This window comes from Heterocephalus glaber, unplaced genomic scaffold (assembly GCF_053883595.1).
Source record: "Heterocephalus glaber isolate CG9 unplaced genomic scaffold, H.glaber_assembly_v1.0 deba00001806, whole genome shotgun sequence".
Lineage (NCBI taxonomy): Eukaryota > Metazoa > Chordata > Mammalia > Rodentia > Bathyergidae > Heterocephalus > Heterocephalus glaber.
In genome coordinates, this window is record NW_028258481.1 from 2,329,186 (window position 1) to 2,350,261 (window position 21,076).

The window sequence follows — 21,076 nt, forward strand, 5'->3', positions numbered from 1 at the left end:
CAAGATTGAATTATACACTCATTAGGAAGATAAAGTTAAAAGTTTTTAAAACTTTGTCATGACTTTTTCTTTTTCTTGTATTCTCCCCCTTTGTGTTTAATTTGTCATGTCCAATGGATTCATTCTGCTGGTCTTCCTGGGGTTGTGATCCTCATTGTCTTTTCCTAGGGTATTGTTTAAAATTTTGTGGAGTGCTGGTTTGGTATTCATGAAGTTCCTAAGGTGTTATTTATCATGAAAGTATCTTATTTCTCCATCAATTTTGAAAGTTAGTTTTGGAGGGTACATCAATCTGGGTTGGAGGCTGTTTTCCTTTAGGGCTTGAAATATGTCACTCCAAGCTCTTCTTGCCTTGAGTGTTTTCATTGAGAAGTCTGCCATGATTCTGATGGGCTTTCTTTTGTATGTGATTTGTTTCTCTTCTCTCACAGCTTGTAGAATTTTGTTCTTCTGTTGGATTTCTGGAATCCTAAATATTATATGCCTATGTGTAGATTTTTTTTTTATCAAGGCTAGCTGGATTCCTATATGCCTCATTTATCTGTATGTCAAATTATTTTTCCCTGCTTGGAAAGTTTTCTGCCTTCACTTCTGTGAACAGTTGTTTTTTTTTTTTTTCATCTGCACTCTCTCCTCTTTCTTCATTTACTCTGATCACTCTTGTGCTATTCTTCTTTGCATCATCTAGCAGCTGCTGGATTGATTTCTCATGATCCCTTACAATTTAAAGCAATTTTTCTTTTCTTGGTCACTAATTACAATCTTATCTCTATATCTAAAACTCTGTCCTCACATTGGTTCATTCTGCTGCGTAGACTTTCAATGCGGTTTTTAATTTCCTGGAAATCTGTTTGTATCTGTTTTATGGATTTTATTTATTTCCTATGTTGGGATTCCATCATGTTCCTCAGCTCTTCTGTTTTTTTAATCTGTGTTCTCTCTAGATTTATTAATCATTTCTTACACTATTGGCACAATCTCTGCTGTTATATGAGAAATTATTTCTGATTTCATTTTTTCCAGATCCTCTTTTGTTGCCATTTCAGGGAGTCCAGGTGGTTGAGTATCAGTGTTCCATCTCATTTCCCTTTGGGGTTGCTCCAGGTGATATGGAAGTCTGTATTTGAGGCTTGTTTATATGTCTTCTCATTTCCAGGTGGCAGGGTGCTGCTGGTGCCTATGCAGCTTTGCACTGCTAGTAGTGGAATGGCTGCTGGGGAGCCTTGTCCTGGTTGCTCGGATTGGCTCACCTCCTCTGCTCTGGGAGCAGTGGAATGGTGGCTGGGGAGCCTCCTACAGATGCTTGATTGCTTCCATATTTTGGCCCTTGTTATTGATATTGCAAGTACAAAGGAGTGTAGAGTTTTTCTCAACATCCTGATATATTTCTTTTGCACATATATCCAGATGTGGCACTGCTGGGAAAGAAGGCATGTCTTTATTTTTTTAGGCATTTCTGTTCTGTTACCCACATATATCAGAGTCCTCTGCAGTGTGTTCTGATCTCAAGCCCAGGGCCATGATGCACGGCAAGAAGAAAGACAGAGAGACAGAGTTAAAGAGACAGAGTTAAAGAAACAGAGACACAAGCAGCCAGGATGACTAAGGTTCATGGGAGCAAGGCTGAACAAGCAAAGAGCAAAGGCTGAACAACCAGAGCTGTTGGTATTTATTAGTGACATCATAGTTAGACTGAGGTAAAAGGGCTACAAGAGAGGACATGTAGTTGCTATGGATACATTGCTCATGCAGTCAAGGGTTGCAAAGAAAGACACAAAACATTCTCTCATTAGGGATAGAACACACCAAAAAACAGGTTGTGGATAATTTACCTCATCTTCTTAGTAAAGAAGATTTTACCTCTGGGAACAGAGTTTGGGTAGGAGTCACTCTGACATCAGCATGGAGGCTTTGCTGACTCACTTCTATAATCAAGGTAGTTGTGGGGTTAACTCTTAACAGCCTGCACTGCTCACAGCCCACTGTGGGCATAAGCAACAGAGCTGTCTCCCTACACATAGGCTTCAGTAACTGACTTTCTCTTCCACAGTGATTGAGGTTCTCTCTTCTCCCTGACATTCCCAACACTTCATATCTTTTGTCTGTTTAGTAGTAACCACTCTAACAGGCCTGATATGTTTTTGTCCCTTTGGTTTGCTTTCCCTAAGAATTGTACCTTTACATACTCATTGGCAATTTGAATGTCTGCTTTTGAGAAATATCCAGGTACTTTGCCATTAATTTAATGATGTTGCCAATTTGCTATTGATTTTCATGTACTTTGGATATTAATCTTTATTAAGATATTAATATATACATATTTTAAGTTTACATATAGAGTGATTCAATCTTAATTTTCAAATTGACTAGGATAACAGATTCTTGACAAGATGATTGAATCTCTGGATGCTATTCTCACTGGTGAGTTAGGTCCTGGTGTTCACAGCTGGATGTGTTGGTAGGAGGTGGGGTTCTTTTGGAAGCACTGTGGTTGTGGCTTTGGATGGTGTACCTCTGGCTGATGCTCTTCCTCCATGCTATATCCTGGGATCTATCAAGTGGGAATCCCTGCTCCATCCTACACTTCTGTCCTGTAGTTTCTGTTCTGGAGCCAGCCAGCCATGAACTGAAACCTGAGAAACCATGCAAAAATGAGCCTCTCTTACTTTGATGTTAGGACATCAGGTATTTTTTCCCAGAAAAGGAAGGTGCATAGTACAGAAAATTGACACCACAGAACAGGGCTCCCTGCTTGACTATACTGACAATGTGATTCACAGGTCTTCACCCTCATTTGTGAGAGGAAGCATTTGGAGATGGAGACTAGCAAATAACTTGATGAGATAAGCAGAAATGGGTTGGAATTTTTGGGAGGTGATGGTGATTGAACATGGCCTTCACATACAGCTTTACATCCAACACTTTTAAAATTTTTATTATGAGACATGGACTTGCTAAATTCCTGAGTTTCCCAGGAAGTTTTTGAATTTACAATCCCTCTGGATCAGACTGCCAGAGTGCTGGAATTATATGTGTATGCCACCCCTCCTGGCCTGATAAATAACCCTAGTCAGAGCACTGAAAATCAGAATGCTAAAAGGAATTTGGAGAGTAAATCCAGGCTTAGGAAGTTTCAGATTGAAATGAGGACTCTTGCCCTACAGGTCACATGTGTTAATCTCTGGCCAAACATTTGCCTATATTGTGTCTAAGATTTGTGTGATAGCTGAGCTTAAAGGTGGTGGCCTAACTGACTGGGCAGAAAAAATGTGAAAGCTGCTCAACATTTATGCAGTGGGTTGCTTACTAGTGGCTGCTTTCCTCTGAGAGCCAGAAGCAAATGAAGAAAGTATTTAAAAAACTGAATTTTCGCCTCCCCCAAAAAACCCCTATAAAATGTTGAAACCAAAAGAGATGTATTGGTGAAAAAAATTGCACCTAAAATGAATCCAAGAATTCTGAGCCAGGTTAAGAAGAAAGACACATTGAGGATTTGCACGAATGGGAAATTTCCCCATCACTCCAAACTCCAAGGTTCAAAGGGTAACATTTTACTTTCATAGAGAGCCCCACCTAGGGACATGGTCCCTGGGATTCATTTCACTGTGCTTAGATCTTACCAGCAGAATCCTCTGCACATGGTCTAAGGGTCCTGGCTACTGCTAAACACAGATCTTGGTACTGTGCACATGATGCTAGTTGTTAAGTCAAGCAGAATCCAAGAATGTGGGGATATGGAGGCTCCCAGAAAGTTTCCTTACAAATACAGAGCCAGGACCAGGGATTTAGCTCAGTGGCACTATGCCTGCCTCACAAGCAAAAGGTTTTAAGTTCAATCTCTGATACAAAAAAACACACATGAAAATATAAATACAGAGCCATTTTCAGATGACAAGTATGTTTAATTATCCTGGTTTCTTTCAAAATGAGATCTAGATTTGCAAATATTATTAGATGGGAGAATTTTCCAAAATTGAATTTACCTAACCTTCAGACACAGACTTTGATTAAAATGTATTAAAGCAAACACATGATGTGCTATATAATTTATACTTAAATGATTCTCCCTTCATCCCCTCACAAAGCAACCTATGGTGATAATTCTTGCTGCATACTGTTAACTCTTTACTTTCCATGTATGAGGGACCTATGCAGTATTTGTCTTCTGTGCTTATTTTATTTCAATTAGTGTAATGTTGCACATTTCTATCCATGTTTTCATAAATCAAAGAATTTAATGATGTAGTCCCTAATTGATGTCCTTTTTGTAAACACGCTATGTTTATCTACTCACTTGACTACGGTAAATCGTGTGACAATGGATGTGGATGTACAGATCTCGATACAACATTGTATATTGTGTCTTGGGACAAAAGACATTTGGGAAAGATCAAGAAAAATCAGAACAGTTCTATATGAGTTTCCAGGAGCAGAACATTTTTTAAATAACTTTATTATCAAACACACACACATACAAAAATTAAAACCAAAGAACAATGCAAGGGAAAAAACTATAATCATATTCAAATACAGTAGAAAAAACAAACAAAACAAACTGAAAAGCACTTAAACATTTTTTCATATAACTTAAAAAAGCATCTCAAGCACCAACAAGACACCAAAGGATGTGATTTGTTTCAGAGGAGCAGAAATTTTTAGACAAAAATTTCTCTAGGTTTAAGATTTATTAACATGAAAACAAGGAAACTCATTTCTTTCCAAACATAGGCATTCATTTGGAAAAGCAGCCATGCTAGGATTCATGGGTATGTGCCTGTGGTAGTGCAGGAGACAGGCAGAAATCATCTGGCTACCAAAGACTACACCCCACCATGGTACTGCAGGATCCTCTTCCATGCTGCCTTCACATCCTTGTTTCTCAGGGTGTAGATGATTGTGTTGAGCACTGGGGTAATAATGCAGAAGAAGAAGGATATGAATTTGGCCTGATTGTGATTTTCTGGAGGCTGGAGGTACACATAGATGGCAATACAAAACTACATGGCCACCAGAAGCAAGTAGGTACTACAGGTGCTAAGTGCCTTGTGCCTGCCTTCAGCTGAAGGTAGTTTCAGTATAGCCATGGCAATGAAGGTGTAGGAGGTGACCACAAGCACAGGGGCCATCTCTGCAAAAGAATGATTCCTATAGGCAGGGCCAGCTCATTAGCAGTGGTTTCCCACAGCCAGCTTGATGAGCACAGGCACTTCACAGAAGAAGTGGTCCAGGGTGTGGTGTCCACAGATGGGGAGCTGGAGGGTGAGTGGTTTGGAGCAGGGAGTTCAGGAGCCCTCTGGACCAGGAGGCAGCTGCCATCTGCACACACACCCAGGGACACATGATGACAGTGTACTAGAGGGGCCAGAAGATGGCCACATAGTGATCAATGGCCATCATGTTCAACAGGATGCATTCAGCAGAGGCAGTCCAGTTAAAAATATAGCCCTGTGTGATGGACACATCCCGAGGCAGCAATTGTCTTATCTGGTCCCCAGAGTCTGGCAAGCAGCTGGGGCACAATTGCACAGGTCACATTGAGGTCCAGCAGAGAGAGGTTGTCCAGGAAGAAGTACAAGGGTATCTGGAGTCTGGGGTCCTCCAGGGAAAGTGGGATGATGGAGCTGTTCTCCACCAGAGTGAGGAGGCCAGAAAGCAGGACCACTGCAAACAGGGGCCTTTTGAGCAATAGAAACTCTGAGAAGCCAAGCAGGAGAAAAGCGTTGGGAAAGCTCATGTTTCACCTTCCCGTGGCATCTGTTTTATATATACCTAGAAGGATGGGACAGATTTTGATGACATGCGTGACATTGCAATTTCAACAACTTTACAGCAGCATCTTCAAACATTTCCCTTGTTGAAATATGCTTCATAACTGTTAAGAAAATTTTTGTATATCTCTATAACAGTTTCCTATCCCTTCACTTTATAGTCAATAGAAAAGTAAATAAAGACATGTCAAAAGATTTTACATAGGGCCAGGATGCATACATATGTGCCAGGGCACAGCACCTGGCTGGCAACCTTGAGGCCCTGAGTTCAATTCCCAGCAGCCTCCCAAAATTTTTTAAATAGAGGTGAATCCAGTAAACTGGTAATCTCTTTCTTGAAAATATTGATCAGTCACTTTTTTTTCTTTCTTCCCAATTCTCCCTTTTTTCATCTTCCCATTTTAACCTTTCCAGTTTTCCATAACTCACTGACAGTTATGCTCTGTAGTGAAGTGAAATGGGCTGTGTGGCCCATTCCATTTATGGCACTGCCTCCTGTTCCCTGTGAGTCCACATAGGTGAGGGACTTGGTGCTGTGTTGTACAAGATAGCGTTTGACAGAGCTCAGGTGTCTCTGCTGTGGAATTCTCAGGTGTGTAGAAGCTATTAAATAGAGTTATTCTGGACGCTCATGGACACCCCTATTTTTGTAACAGTAAAATGCACACGACTTCCTCTTCTATGTTAATCACTTTCAAACTCATGGTTGAGTGGTATTGTGCGCATTCATACTCTTGTACTTCCACCATTGTCTTCTGTCTGAAAAGATGCAGATCAGACTTGGGAATCAAACCTCTTTCTCCTTCCCTGGCTCTTTCAGTTACCATGCTACTACCTCTCTCTGTAGTTTTGTCTTCTTTGCATATCTCAGAGAAATAAAATCCTATGATTTTTGCAATACTGTGATTAGCTTAGTTCACTTATTTCAGTGGTTCCCAAAAATTTTGGGTTTATGGACCAATTTCACTGAAGATGATTTTTTTCCATGGATAGTGGGGGGGTTAGTTTTAGGATGACTCAAGCACACATATTTATTTTGCCCTTTATATTTATGATAATTTCCTTGTACTATATAATGAACTAATTATGCAGCTCACCATAATGCAGGATCAGTGGGGCTCTGAGTTTGTTTTCCTGGCAATAGATTGCCCCATGGGAGTGATGGGACAGAGGGATATCTGAAGAGTTTTGCTGATGTCCAGTCTCCTCCAAGATATTTCTGGCAGGTTTTCTCTCAGTTTAGAAACCCTGATTCACAAACACAGAACACTGGAAAAAGAAGCAGTCTGTTCAATGCTTTTCTGTCAACTTCAGTCTATTCTGCCTTAACTCTACTTGAGAACATAGGAAGATTTGAAATGGTTGTCAACACTTTAAACACCACTATCATTTGAGGTCTTAAGCAGTTTAGTTGATTCTCTTCTAGCATATACAAAGTGGATTCTATCACTTCATTCACAAATGGATGATAGCTAATGAAGACAAATTGTACAAAGTGGGCATGAGGAATGTGAATCTCCTTTTGCAATGAATCCAGAGCTTAAAGAGGACTCATATTTTCTTTTAAATGCAGCTTTTCTTTTGTTGGCAGCCTTAGAGACTTCTGCTGTGAAATCATTCAGTTGTTCTCCATTTTCAAAGAACCTCTTCAGTGACATTTTTTTCCTACTTATTTTACTTATGGTTAGCTTGGGGGCTTATCAAAACTGTGACTGAGTTGGTTTTTTTAAAGAATAAATAAAATTGATAAACCCTTCACCAATCTTATCAAGAAAAGGAAAGAAAATACTCGAATCCAAGCAATTAGGAATGAAAAATGTGAAGTAACAACTGTGCCAGCAGAAATCCAGAGGATCAATACCTACTTTGAGAATCTGTACTCTAGTAAAATGGAAAACACAGAAGAAATGGATACATACATAGGAATTACCAAAGTTGAACAAAGAAGATATAAAAATATTAAACACCCCAATTACAATCATTGAAATTGAAGACATAATTAAATATTTACCAACAAAGAAAAGCCCAGCTATTGATGGCTTCACTGCTGAATTTTATAAGACATTTAGAGAAGAACTACTGGCACTACTCTTTAAAATTTTCAATGAAATTGAAAGGAAAGCAATACTTCCAAATTCATTCCTGGAAGCCAGTGTTACTTTGATTCAAAAAGAAAGGATGTAACCAACCACAAAAAGAGAGAACTATAAGCCAATCTCCCTAATGAAAATAGATGTCAAAATCCTCAATAACATAATGGCAAACAGAATACCAAATTGTCAAGAAGATCATACATCTTTACCACGTCAGATTTATGCCAGGGATGCAAGGATGGTTCAAAATACATAAATCAACAAATGTAATACACTACATGAACAGAGTCAAGGACAAAAACCATATGATCATCTCAATGGATGCAGAAAAATCATGTGACAAAATTCAACACCCATTCATGTTATAAACCCTACAGAAAATTGGAATAGATGTTCTTTATCTCAATTTGATAAAGGCTATCAATGAAAACCAAAAGCCAACATTATTCTAAATAGTCAAAAACTGAAAACCTTCATTCTAAAATCAGGAACAAAACAAGAATGTCCACTATCACCACTCCTGTTCAATATAGTTTTGGAAACATTAGCCACAGAAATTAGACAAGAGAAAGAAATAAAAGAATAAAGATAGGAAAGGAAGATTTTAAACTGTCATTATTTGCTGATGCTAAATAACCTTCAGTGAGAACAGCTGGGAGGTTTCACACCATAAACTTTGTTATCAATAACTAACAAGCCTTGGTGAGAATGTTAAAAATCAGAGTCCTGGGGCACTGAATGGATATGTACAATGCTACAGCTGCTACCAAACAAAACATAAATAGATAAAAAGAGAAAAACACAGGATGAAGCAATTGTATTCCAGGAACATACTCAAAGAATTGGAAGCAGACTCCTGCAGAGGTATTTGTGCACCAAAGTCCATACAAGCACTATTCACAATACCCAAAATATGGAAGCTACATGGAAGACCCAAAAAGCTGTTAAAGTCTTTTAGACTTAATTGACAGATTCATTAGAATATCTGGATACAAGGTCAACAGTCAAAAATCAATAGCCTTCTTGTACACAAATAACAGACTCACTGAGAGAAAAATTGGTAAAACATTGCCTTTTACAACAGCAGCTCAAAATGGAAATATCTGGGAATCAATCTAATGAAGGAAGGAAAAGACATCTACCTTGAAAACTACAACACTCTGAAAAAAGTGATTGAAGAGGATATAAGAAAATGAAAAAAAGTTCCTTGCTCCTGGGTAGGAAAAACCAATATAGTGAAAATGGACATAAATCCAATGCTGTTGTATAGATTCAATGCAATCCTGATTGAAATTCTAGCATCATACTTCACAGACCATGAGGAAACAATCCAAAAATTCATTTGGACAAGAAGAGGCCTAGAATAACAAAAGCAATTCTAGGCATTAAAGACAAAGTAGGGGATATCACAATCCCCAACTTGAAACTGTACTGCAAAACTACTATGATAAACACAGCATGGTACCAGCAAGTAAACAGAAACAAGGACCAGTGTAACAGATTATAAGATGCATAAACAACTCCAGACACACTGAGCCTCCTCATTTTCAACAAAGCACCCAAAGACACTCACTGGAAGAAAGATAGTCTCTCTAATAAATGGTGTTGGAAAAACTAGATTTCAACTTGCCAAAGATTAAAGGTAGACCCTATCTTTCACTGTGCACTACACTAAAATTGAAGTGGGTTAAAGATCTAAATATGAAAACAGAAACACTAAACTTGCTGAAAGATATGTTACGTAGAACACTCGAAGATATTGGCATAGGAAAAGACTTTATGAACAAAACCTCAGCAGCATGGGAACTAGCACCGAGAATCAACAACTGGGATCTCATCTTGTTAAAAAGCTTCTGCACTGCAAAAGAAACTACCATGAGAGCTAAGAGGCAATCTACAATGTAGGAAAAAATTTTACTAGCTGTTCCTCAGACAAAAGTCTACTATCTAGAATATATAAAGAACTAAATAAATCAGACACCCCAAATATAAAGACCCAATTCAAAATGGGCATTGGAAATGAAAATACATTTCTCAGAAGAAGGAAAGGCAGCAAATAAACATATGAAAAAATGTTCAACATCATTAGTCATTGGAGAGATGCAGATGAAAACAGTGGGATTACACTTCACCCCAGAAAGAATGGCTGCTATCAAGAAATCAACCAATAGCAAATGCTGTCAGAGATGTGGAGACAAAGGAATCATTCTTCATTGTTGGTGGGAGTGCAGATTGGTGTAAACACTGTAGAAAACAATATAGAGATACCTCAAACAACTAGAATTAGAAGTCCCATTTGACCCAGCTATTCCTTCGCTGGGTATCTTCCCAGAAGAATTAAAAGAATCATTCCACAGTGATATATGTTGACCCATGCTTATAGTGGCACAGTTTGTAATAGCTAAAACTTGGAAACAGCCCAATTGCCCATCAACTGCAGACTGGATAAAGAAGATGTTTTTTATTTCTATAAAATGGAGTACTACTCAGCCATAAATAATAAGAAACTAGAGACATCTATAGTTAAGTAATACACATTGAGGTCATGCTCTTAACTGAAATTAATAGGACACACATGTGTAAATACTGAATAGTTTCTCTGGTGTGAAAAACTAAAAGTGTAAATAAGGACCAAAATGTATAATTGATATTATGAAATGGGAAGAAAAGTTCTAAAGGAATAGGGGACGTGGGAGGGGTAGGGGAAAGGACAGAAGGAAAAAGAAAAAATATAAGAAAAGGAAGCAATGCAAAAATTGTCTTTGTAAATAGGGAAGGGTGGAGGAGATGAAGGTAGGGTAGGGGAATTTGAAAAAATATGAACCAAGATACATCATGTAAAAGTGCAAGATTCCAACGATGAATGTAACTGAATTGTATACTTAAAATATACTCATAAACTTAATGGAAAAATATTGACTGATACAAGTGCACAGTGCAGGTAAGAGTCACGGATGGACATGGAAAATATAAATGGGTGAGCCACCCACAGGCTAAACTAATCCTTGATTCTCACTTAAAACCTACCACCTGATGCAGCTATACAATTGAAGGACATCACCTAACTTGCTGTTGTAGAGCTTGCCAGTAGCTGCAGCTAGGAGAGTTTTGATAAAATGTTGCAAGCAATCAGTTTATCATGGTCTCTGGAGTGAAACTTCTCTGCTAATGTTCATCTGTGTTTGCAGTTCCTCCCCAGTGCTAGCATCTTGGCCTCAGCTCTACCTCAAATCATCAGGATTTAGATCTTATAAAGAATGTGCAATTTAGATTTCTCACATGGGCATAAGGTTCATGCTCCTATGAGAATCTAATGTCTCCCTGATCCTACAGAAGGCAGAGTTCAGCTGGTGATGGGAGAGAAGGGGAGTGGCTGTGAATACAGGTAGAGCTTTCCTTCAGCAATCTCAGCTCACCTCCTTTTGTGAGGCCCGGTTCCAATGGTTTGGGGACACCTGACTTAATACAATGTTATTGAGATCAATCTATGCTGTGGTCAGCCTTTCATTGGTTTTGAAGGTAGATTAAGACTTAATTATACATGATTTCTACATTTTGCTCATACCATTCACTTACCAATGCTCTCTTGGATGCTTCCATATTTTGGGTATTGTGAATAGTGCTTGTATGGACTTTGGTGCACGAATACCTCTGCAGGAGTCTGCTTCCAATTCTTTGAGTATGTTCCTGGAATACAATTGCTTCATCCTGTGTTTTTCTCTTTTTATCTATTTATGTTTTGTTTGGTAGCAGCTGTAGCATTGTACATATCCATTCAGTGCCCCAGGACTCTGATTTTTAACATTCTCACCAAGGCTTGTTAGTTATTGATAACAAAGCTTATGGTGTGAAACCTCCCTGCCATTCTCCCTGAAGGTTGTTTACACGTGAGAAGTCACCTCACTCTTGCCTCTTGCAAATTTCACTATGTGTTTGGTCTTTTCTGGAGCAATTATATCTGGTGAGGATCTCTTTCAGTGTATTCTTATTGTTGTTGACTTTCTGTATATTCTCATCCTTAACCATCTAGAAAATGGTGTGCCACCATTTTTTTTTTCAAATTTCTCTGGCCCCTTTCTCTCTTTTTCAGTTCTGCCCCAATGCCATGTTTTTCTGGTTCATTGTGTTTCACATATCTGTAAATCTTTCCTCTCTTTCTTCAGTTTTGTATCTCTCTGAACTCCAGACATAACAGTGTCCATCGTTCTATCCTCTAATTTACTGGTTCTTTCCATTGTGTGCTGTGCTCCTCTCTGTCACATCTGTGCCTGCTTCAGATCCTTAATTTGAAGTCTCTTCTGAATGTTCTCTTACTTTCTAACTATGTCTACTAACCCAGCCCAGTTCTCTTAGTGACTGTTCTGAAATTTTTTTCTGTAATGAGACATCAAGAACCTTCCCAGGTTGAGAGTTCCGAGAGTTCTCCATCTTCTCTCTGGCCAAAGTTAGGAGGTCCTTGGTCTTTGTTAAGAGATAGTAACAGTTCAAGTTATATACAAACAAATATGTATGTAAGATGACTGGGAGAGTGAGGTTTGTCTGCCATAAGTGGGCACCGTGTATATGGTGGCACAGGTGGTATAGACAATGGGCATAGTGTTTATACTTGGAGTAACCCTTTCTGAGTCCATGGTCTTCCAGCTGGACACATGAGGTGTGACAGCTGAGGACTTAGTCCAAAGGATGTCACCACATTCATTGTTAGACTTATTGCACTAAAATATCCACCTCTCTGGAGTTTAGAGAAGATGCAGTGGACAACAACATACGTGGGCATAGCAGATATAGGGAAACTGATGATTTTGTTCTTCTAGAAAAAATTGTCCTTGTGAATGTGAACTGAACAAGCAAAATCACTAACACAAGGTACACTGTCAGAAGACAGCAGTTCTGTGGATAGTATTTGAATATTGTTGTCTTATCATGAGATAAGAACCCTCTGCTGTGCTGAGCCTCCAAATGAGCCTCCATCATTTTCATCTCTTGGCCAAGGATTGGCACAGCTCCCACATGATATGTATTTAATTATGGGGTGATAAAAATGGCACACATGTGTATTAAATACAGAGAAACCTGCATTGGGGATACAGTGGGACACCCACAGGAGAGGGCAGAGCATTTCCATGACAGAGCCAGGGTCTGCTGATTCTTTTCCACACCGCCCTTGAAGGACACACAAATCTGCCAGGACACAGAGCTAACACTCCAGTAGGGTGCTGTTTACATGCAACTTCCCCCTTACAGGAGACGGGAACCTTGGCTGGGAAATTGTGAACATTTTCTTTGATCCCACAGGTAAGACAAATAGATCAGTGGGGAAATTAGAAAATCTTGGGAATTTTCCTGATTAGTGGAAATATAGTCTGTGACAAGACATTCAAAGAAAATTAGTATTTTCTATTTCCAAGGTATATCTGGTTCTTATTTCTTTGTTTAGGGAATATTTTAAGTTGCTCTACTGGAGTGTTTGCCAGCAGAATTGAGTAGGAGTATGGAAGTGTGCCCTAGAGAGATGGATTTGAAAGTCTGGGCACTTTGACAACACCCCTGTTACACAGAAATAGTATTACTTTAGAAACGAGTTTGCATTTGGAAGAGAGGGAAATGTAACTAAAAATGTATTAGTTAGGAAAACTTTATTAAAAATCTATAAAGCAGTCATAAAGATATTTTTCCAAATGTTTTTATAAAAAGAGATATAAAATTATATGCATTTTATATACAGCACAACATTTTGGAGAATACTTTGTGAAAAGCTTAAATGTTGTTAATTAAATTGTGTATTATCACCCATTGTTCTTTTTGTGATAAGAACACTTAACATCCATTTTTCTAAACTGTTGAGAGTACAATATATCACCACTAACCATAGTCCCCATGCTGCATCACACATCTTGTCCACTCCTGGTTCCTGGGTGGCTGTGTCTCTGCACCTGTGACCTTGGTCATCCCAACCCTGAAGAAGCCACTGCCTGATCCTCTGGTAACCCCCACCCTGCACTCTGCTTCTAGGAGATTAACTATTTCAGCTCTGCCTGTGAGTGAGAGCAGGGAGTGTTTATCTTTCTCAACTCACTTCTGCTGGAGGGGCTGTTATTAGAAAAGCAAAGATAACAGAATCTGGCAATAGTATGGAGAAAGGAGAACGCTGTTGTTGGGAAGGTAAGGTTAGTCTTTATGGGGGCAGCTTTAGAACTTATCAAGAGATTAAGAATAGGACCATTCTATGAGATAGCAGTCTCACTCCTGGGGACGTGTGCGGAGGAAAGGAACCAGGCTGCTGTGGAGACATTTCCCTCTGATGGTCACTGAGGCACTATTCACAAGCACCAAAATGCAGAATCAGCACTTTCCCAGCCATGTACGAGTAGCAAAGTGTGGTAAACTACAAACACTGAATACCAATCTAACTTAAATAAGTAAAACCTGTCATTAATGGCAGTGCAGTTAATTTTCATTGTCTTATGTAAAATAAACCTGGGGCCAAAATGCAGAAGTTACTTTTTTCAAGTGTTCTCACTGTGTATCAGCACAATGACAACTGATTTGTTTCTATTTGTATCACCAGCATTTGAGAATTAAAGACATTAACTCCTCTTGAAGTCAGGAAAGAGTTCCAGGCCAATCACGGATCTCCTCATTGCCATATCTGACTCACTGCCAGCCACAGAGACAGTCCTGTTTTCAAACACACCCAGCCTTTTCCATTCCTTAGGGTTCCCCGTCTGAGGATCCCAAGGATTCACAGCTCTCATTTTATCATTCATTGCTTTGAAGCCCACTTGGACCCACAAAACAGCCCCACAGTTGGGCAGGTTGTTCGAAATCTGTGGGCCTGAGGAATAAGTGGGTTCAAAGTATCGTGTTGTGCTTGTTACAGATAAAGGAGGAAACCCTGACCTCAGGGTGTGACACTTTTCAATCAATTATTAGGTGTCAAACCCAAGGACACAGCGCCTCCATGTGGAGAAACAGGCACACAGCATCCTGCTGCATAGCCTCTGCCAACCTGCAACAGAAAGGGGACTTACTTTACTTACCCTCCTGCTTGCCTGAGACCTGAGTTAAGTTAGAATTTATACTTTGTAAATTTGTTCCACTCTTTCTTCCATGATTAAGGCTCTGGAGGGAAAACTGACCATCTGAAATGAGCAGGAATACATCTGGCAGCTCCAGAGTCAGCTCAAATTCGTTTGGTCAACAAGCACTGCAGTCACATGAAGAAATTCTTCTGTGACTGAAAGATACCGCACCTCACACAGGGTGGCACTGCCCACCTTCTTGCTTGAAGGCTGAAATCTCAGTACATTAATTCTATTATAAATTCCACCTGTACTTCTGCAGGGACGCCTGTGTGACAGGACTGAATCCTTCCATCAAAGCAGAAGGAATAGAGGGGCAAGTGGCATCTCCACAGGGCATCAGTGCCTGCTTCTTGGTGACATCCACGTGACACCAGCTCCATCTCTGATGTGGCCCCTGCACTGCCCCCACTTCCTCCCCATCAGCCTTCTCCTCTGCACTGCTTGCCCCCACCTCCTACAGAAAGACTTCAGCCCGGCCCCCTGCACAGCTGGCTTCTGCCTCTCCCTCTGACCCAGTCTCCTGCTGGAGAGAGTGTCTTCTGCAACCCCTGGATGAGTGTCATTTCCTCTGCACTGTCCCACCACCCCCTCTGCCTCCATTATTACTGTCAGTTCCGACACCGCTGTGTCACTCTCCCTGCCCTCCTGTGTGCCCATGCTTTGGGAGTTGGAATCAAATTGAAGGTTTCTGCCTTCCCAGTGCCTTGGTTTTGTTTGTAGCAACTATTTAATGAATGCATAATCAGTATCTGGATTCACATATGGTTAATATCTATTGCCACTGGCAAGTGACATTTCTTTCACTTGTCATACAAACTGTGTCCAATTTTTCTCCCCCAATTTTTCCCAACACTCTAAACTTGCAGAAATTTAACTTTTCTCAAACTGTTTGTCTCTATCATTATTCAGAACACAGAATGGCACATTATGTGTCCCATTTTGCTGTGTTTAATTTGTTGTCCAGTGCAATGCTTCATGGATGCTACATGCAGTGTATGCTGTTTATTATTTTTTTTCTATTCTGGAGTAATTTGCTATATATTTTTTGTCACTACCTTTTACAATGTGTGGTTTTTCAGACTTCATCTTTTCTTGGACTTGAAAACTTGTGCGGTGATAGGGTGTTGGTGGTAATATGTAGGCTTGAGAATAGTTTGTCCTTAAAGATTTCATTTTGGTTCCTATGATTTTATCCATACATTACCAAGAACACCTCATGCTCATTAGGTGAGATAATCTCTACTCTGATCCATGGTGTGAGTCACTGGAAGAGAAGGAGTTTAACATCCTGCTCAAGGACAACCCTGCCTCCACTCACTCACCTTGAGGTGAAGAAAGAAGAGGCCCATTAGCAAGAGGCCTCTGGTGGATGGTCAGGCTTGCTCTTGTTAGGCAGGTTCTCTTCAGATGTTGGGTTTCATGGAGAGCAAGGTGGGAGTGATCAGAATCCAGGCAGGAGAGAGAGTGATGAGTAGGGGGCTCCTGAGGGTGCCTGGCTCAGCTTCTGCGGGACCTGAGCTAGTGCAGGGAGACCATTAACTCAGGCCTCATGTGTAGAGATGAACGCTCTACAGGGAATTTCCATCTTCTGATTTCTTTGTCTGTAGAATCATCTTGCCCGCATGAGATGATGAGAAGACCCTGAAACAATAAACTTACCATACAGATGAATGGATATGGAGTCTGTGGCCACATTGTGTTGTTTCCATGGCTATCTATGAGAAATTGTGCACAGGGCAGACTGATACCACCCCAGGGGAATTTTTACCTAAAACTTTCACAGTTAATTACATTTGAAGTACTATACTTTATGTGGGTACCCAAGACTACTGTAGAAAATAAAGCTCTTTACCTGGTTAGATGTTTATTTTCCTTTCAGGAGGCAACTTTATGGGATGTTATGAAATACTGCATCTGTCAATGCCATTCTTCTTTTATTATCTTTCCTTCATCATGTGAACCTGTTAACCATAGCTCATGTCAGTCTTATCCCATAAATGTGGCTCTTTCTGTCCTGAACAAGGAATTGAGCAGAGCATCCAGAAGTAGTAAGGATGAAGAAATTTGTTAAAGGAAGTTACAGTGCTCAGGTGGGGAGTAGGTTGATGAGAAAACTCAAGAGTTTGTTTGACTGGAGTGGTCCTTTCTGCTTTAGGTTTTGAGGTTTCATTGGAACTTTCCTGTGTCTTGTGGTGGGATTAAGGGGACTATGTCCTGTTGGGAATTTCCATCCTCACATGAGGAGGAGCATGTTTGCCTTAATATGGACTAAGGCTGTGGAGGAGGAATGTCAAATTCACAATGCTAGTGATGTCATAATGGCCATGTGGTCACCCTTGGATTCCCCAAGCCAGATAGATCATGTGTTTTGGGGCTCAGGACAGTGGTCAAGAATTGTGATAAGGGCCTGAGGGGATTTCTCAGGCTCATGTCAGCATGTTAAGGAAATATGCTCTTCAAGAATCAGGAGGCATCAAGTTTATCATGAGCCTAACTCTAGGATGTGTCCCACACTGTCTATCTCCTGTCTCAAGACCATCACTTTGATCTAGTATTGCACGCTTGGTATTTGTTACCCCTCAGAAAATTTTGGAGGAGATTGAAATGCCTGGTTTGGTTTTGAACACCTTATTGAACACAATGGTTTTTCCACACCGTGGGGACTGGTGAAGCACTGGTGCAAGTTGAGTTCACAGAGTAAGATTTCACCAAATGTCTGCAGCTGAGGCTCAGCACAGGTCTGTGATATCTCCACCAACCTCCTCTTTTCTGTTTCTTGGTGAAAGACTATGGGTATTTTTAAAGTCTCTCCACTCAAATCCCACTTGGAATTAATAAGTTTCATTATTGCCCCTTCAAAATAATTATTTTGAAATTATCCTTTATGGGGAATTGAATTTCCCTTCAAGAGGAAGATTTCATGTAACACTTGAAATTAAAATTTTGTGGAATTTAATCTGAAATTTGTCATTGTTTGAACTGGTGGATTGACTTGGCCCTCCTGTTGGTGATTCTTGCCCAGATTTAGGTTGGCAATAGTCATCTACAGCAAAGTGGGTTAGAGCCACAAGCCCTGCTCATGTGTCAGGATATTCACTAGGGGGTTGCAATGCAATCATAAAAAGTGCTTTGCCACCATAGGTGGACATGTGCAAGGTGAATGGGGGACAGGTGTGTCAGGCTTCATTGCTTGGATTTAACTGGGTGCTTGACTGTACCTCTTCATTTCCAAGGTAGTGGTTCTGTGGCATGGTTTGGTGTGTTCTTCAAGACGGGGACTTTATTCATTTGCTGGCTCTGCAGAACATTGGGTCCTTCTTGTTGAAAATGGCTTTTCCGGATAAAGGATCTGAGTTCTTCCCAGTTCCTTGTATTTGATTTATGCTACTGCCTGCTCTCCATTAATCTTGCATCTGTGCAGGAGATTTGTGATTTCTTTAGGCTGCATTTATGTGGGAAAATTTTGGTTCTGATATATTAATTGTGCTATCTCTGTAATCTCATCAACTGTTATTGCCTTCCTTGTGTTTCTGTGTTCTGGTGCTTTTTTGTGTGGATGTGTTAAGGGTTTGTAACATGAAAGAGTTTTGCATGTGGAGTTTGGTGCTATAGCTTTCTTCTCCCTGATATTGGCCAAAATGGTAATGAGTCCAACATTTTTTATGCTTAATCTAGAAAAGTTCCTAGAGAACATGGAAGCCACACAGAGTATTACAACAACTCACTGCTAAGATGCCTGCTGTGACAAATTTAAGAAGATGGTTTAAAAAAAGAGGCTGATAATCTATACGTTTGGTCATGGTTTAATTTAGAATTTCTGCCTGAAGAATAGTTCTCTGAATTAAAATTCCACAGGTGGTTCTAGCTTGTAAAAAGGAAGTGGGGAGATATTACTACATACAGATTTTTATAAAATTATTTGCATGGCTCCAGTTTCTAAATACCCTAGGCCCTAGAACCCAACATAGAAAGACTCCTGCTGCCCACAGACACTTTTCCACTTATCTGTGCTTGACTGGTGTCCAGTATGGGGCCTTGCTGCATCGATGAGAGGCTACCTTCTCTATCTCCTGAGCTGATAGTTTCCTGTTCTCTTCTAGCTGCTTTTCATCCCCAGCCAAGGCAGATGACTCTTTGCCTCTGTCCTTACCATTATCTTTCCCATAAATTCCATCAGGATTGAGATGAGGAAACAATCTAATACTTCACTTTATTCAGGGGAGTCTGATCCTTTATGTGTTGTGTCAGATGGGGATGGAGGAGTTCTCAGAGTACATGTTCTTTGCTCAGCGATAGCCATGACTTAGTGTAAACAAAGGTTTCATAGTGTTTCTCATCAATTTAGGAGTGAATTTAATGAGTTGAGCATAACTTCTGTCTGGCTTTGAGGGATGAGACTGCAAAGTTTTCTCATTGTTGCACTCCTGATGAAAAAGAACATATTCTTAAAAGTACTGTGGAAGCACATCAGTAACTGGCAGTAACACTCCAGATCACCATGTTCAGAGGCTCTTAAAGACATAGTCCCTCATACAGACCCTAAATGTATCCTGAACATTCTATCTATAAAAGGAGAATCCAGTATTTGGTAATGTATTTCAGAAGGCACAGGAATGTGTCAGTTATGACAGGTACATGGAGATAACAGAAGAAATAAGGAGAATCCTGCTGTATTTTTAAATATCTTCTCAGAGACCTTCTAAAAGTACAATGGATCCTTCACTTATGAACTCAATTCATTTGCAAGGGCTGCTTGTAACTCAAGTTTGTCAATTACAGGCTCAGGCTCCTCTACACAGCCTTCAACATCTCTCTTCTGTATAGAGGCATATCTCAGTGTCCTTGGAGAGACACTGGCCCAGGTTTCTCTGTGGGAGACCAGATGTGAAGAATGAGGCCTCCTTCTGACGACTGAGAAGAAAGAGGGCATGCAAGCATGTGAACACACTGCAGGGAAAATCAAAACCACCTGAGGTTAAGTTGTTTGCCAAGAGAAGTACCATAGAAGGTGGGAGACAGATGAGTCCTGTGGAAACCAAATTAAATCTGAGTGAACAAACCTAATGTGCACCAGTCACTTGGGGCTTGATGTTGAGGGGAGACATGAGCCCACTAGCCCCTCAGATTTTAACCTGTTTCTGTGTCAATAAAATTGAAACAAAAATTACAAAGAATCAATGAATTGTCGTGTCAGTTCTTTGAAAGTGTAGACAAAATAGACAAGTCCTTAGCCAATCTAACCAAAAAAGGAGAGAAAAAACCCAAATCAATGTAATTAGAAATAAAAAAGTGAAATCACAATGGACACTGCCAAAATGAGAAAGATTATTAAGAAGTACTTTGCAAGACCTGTACACCAAGAAGTTAGAAAATTCAGAAGAAATGGCTAGATTTCTAGATCCATATAAAAAAGAACCAAGAAGATATAAATTCCTTGCATAATCCAATAACAGGCAATGAAACTGAAACAGTAATAAAGAGAAAACCTACCAAGTAAGAAAAGCCTGGGTCTAGATGGATTCATTGCTGAATTCTCTGAAAACTTCAGGGAAAACATAGCACCAATACTCTTCATGCACTTTAAGAAGATCAAAAGGGAAGGAGTACTCCCAAAGTCATTTCTGGCATCTACCATTTCCTGATTCCAAAACCAGAAATGGATTCAACTGAAAAAGAGACCCATAGATCAATCTCTTTAATTAATGCAGGTACAAAAATCCTCAAGAAGGTACTTGCAAGCAGAATGCAATGAATCATCAAGACTGTATATCATGACAAAGTAGGCTTGATCCCAGGGATACAAGGGTGGTTCAACATATGCAAATCAATAAATATAATCCGTCTATAAAGAGAAACAAGGAGAAAAATCACATGGTAATCTCAATCTTTGGCAAAATGCAACATCCTTTCATGATTAAAACCCTGAAGAAAATAGGTACAGAAGGACCTCATCACAATATGGTGAAAGCCATTTATGACCAGCCTACTGCCAACATTATATGGTAATGACAACTAGAAGAATGAAACAGCATCCTTATCCAATATCATACACAAAAATGAACCTAAGAACTTCACCTAAGACATTGTACTGTGCAAATCAGGAAGGGAATGGGGGGGGGCGGCACCACAT

General features: G+C 39.9%; 2 long non-coding RNA genes across 3 annotated transcripts; one reads left to right on the forward strand and one right to left on the reverse strand.

Annotated features, from left to right (window-relative positions):
• Positions 1-13,611: 13,611 nt before the first annotated feature.
• LOC110347499 (uncharacterized) lies at positions 13,612-17,213 on the reverse strand. Of its 2 annotated transcripts, none has more exons than XR_002392172.2 (3): positions 16,799-17,213; positions 16,269-16,587; positions 13,612-14,870 (listed from the first exon to the last, which is right to left on the reverse strand). It is a non-coding gene; the product is annotated as an uncharacterized LOC110347499 (long non-coding RNA). The 2 variants fall into 2 exon arrangements; XR_002392171.2 differs by having other exon boundaries at positions 16,269-16,600.
• Positions 17,208-20,120, forward strand: LOC147820719 (uncharacterized). The gene is made up of 2 exons (XR_015448290.1): positions 17,208-17,684; positions 19,726-20,120. It is a non-coding gene; the product is annotated as an uncharacterized LOC147820719 (long non-coding RNA).
• Positions 20,121-21,076: the final 956 nt, after the last annotated feature.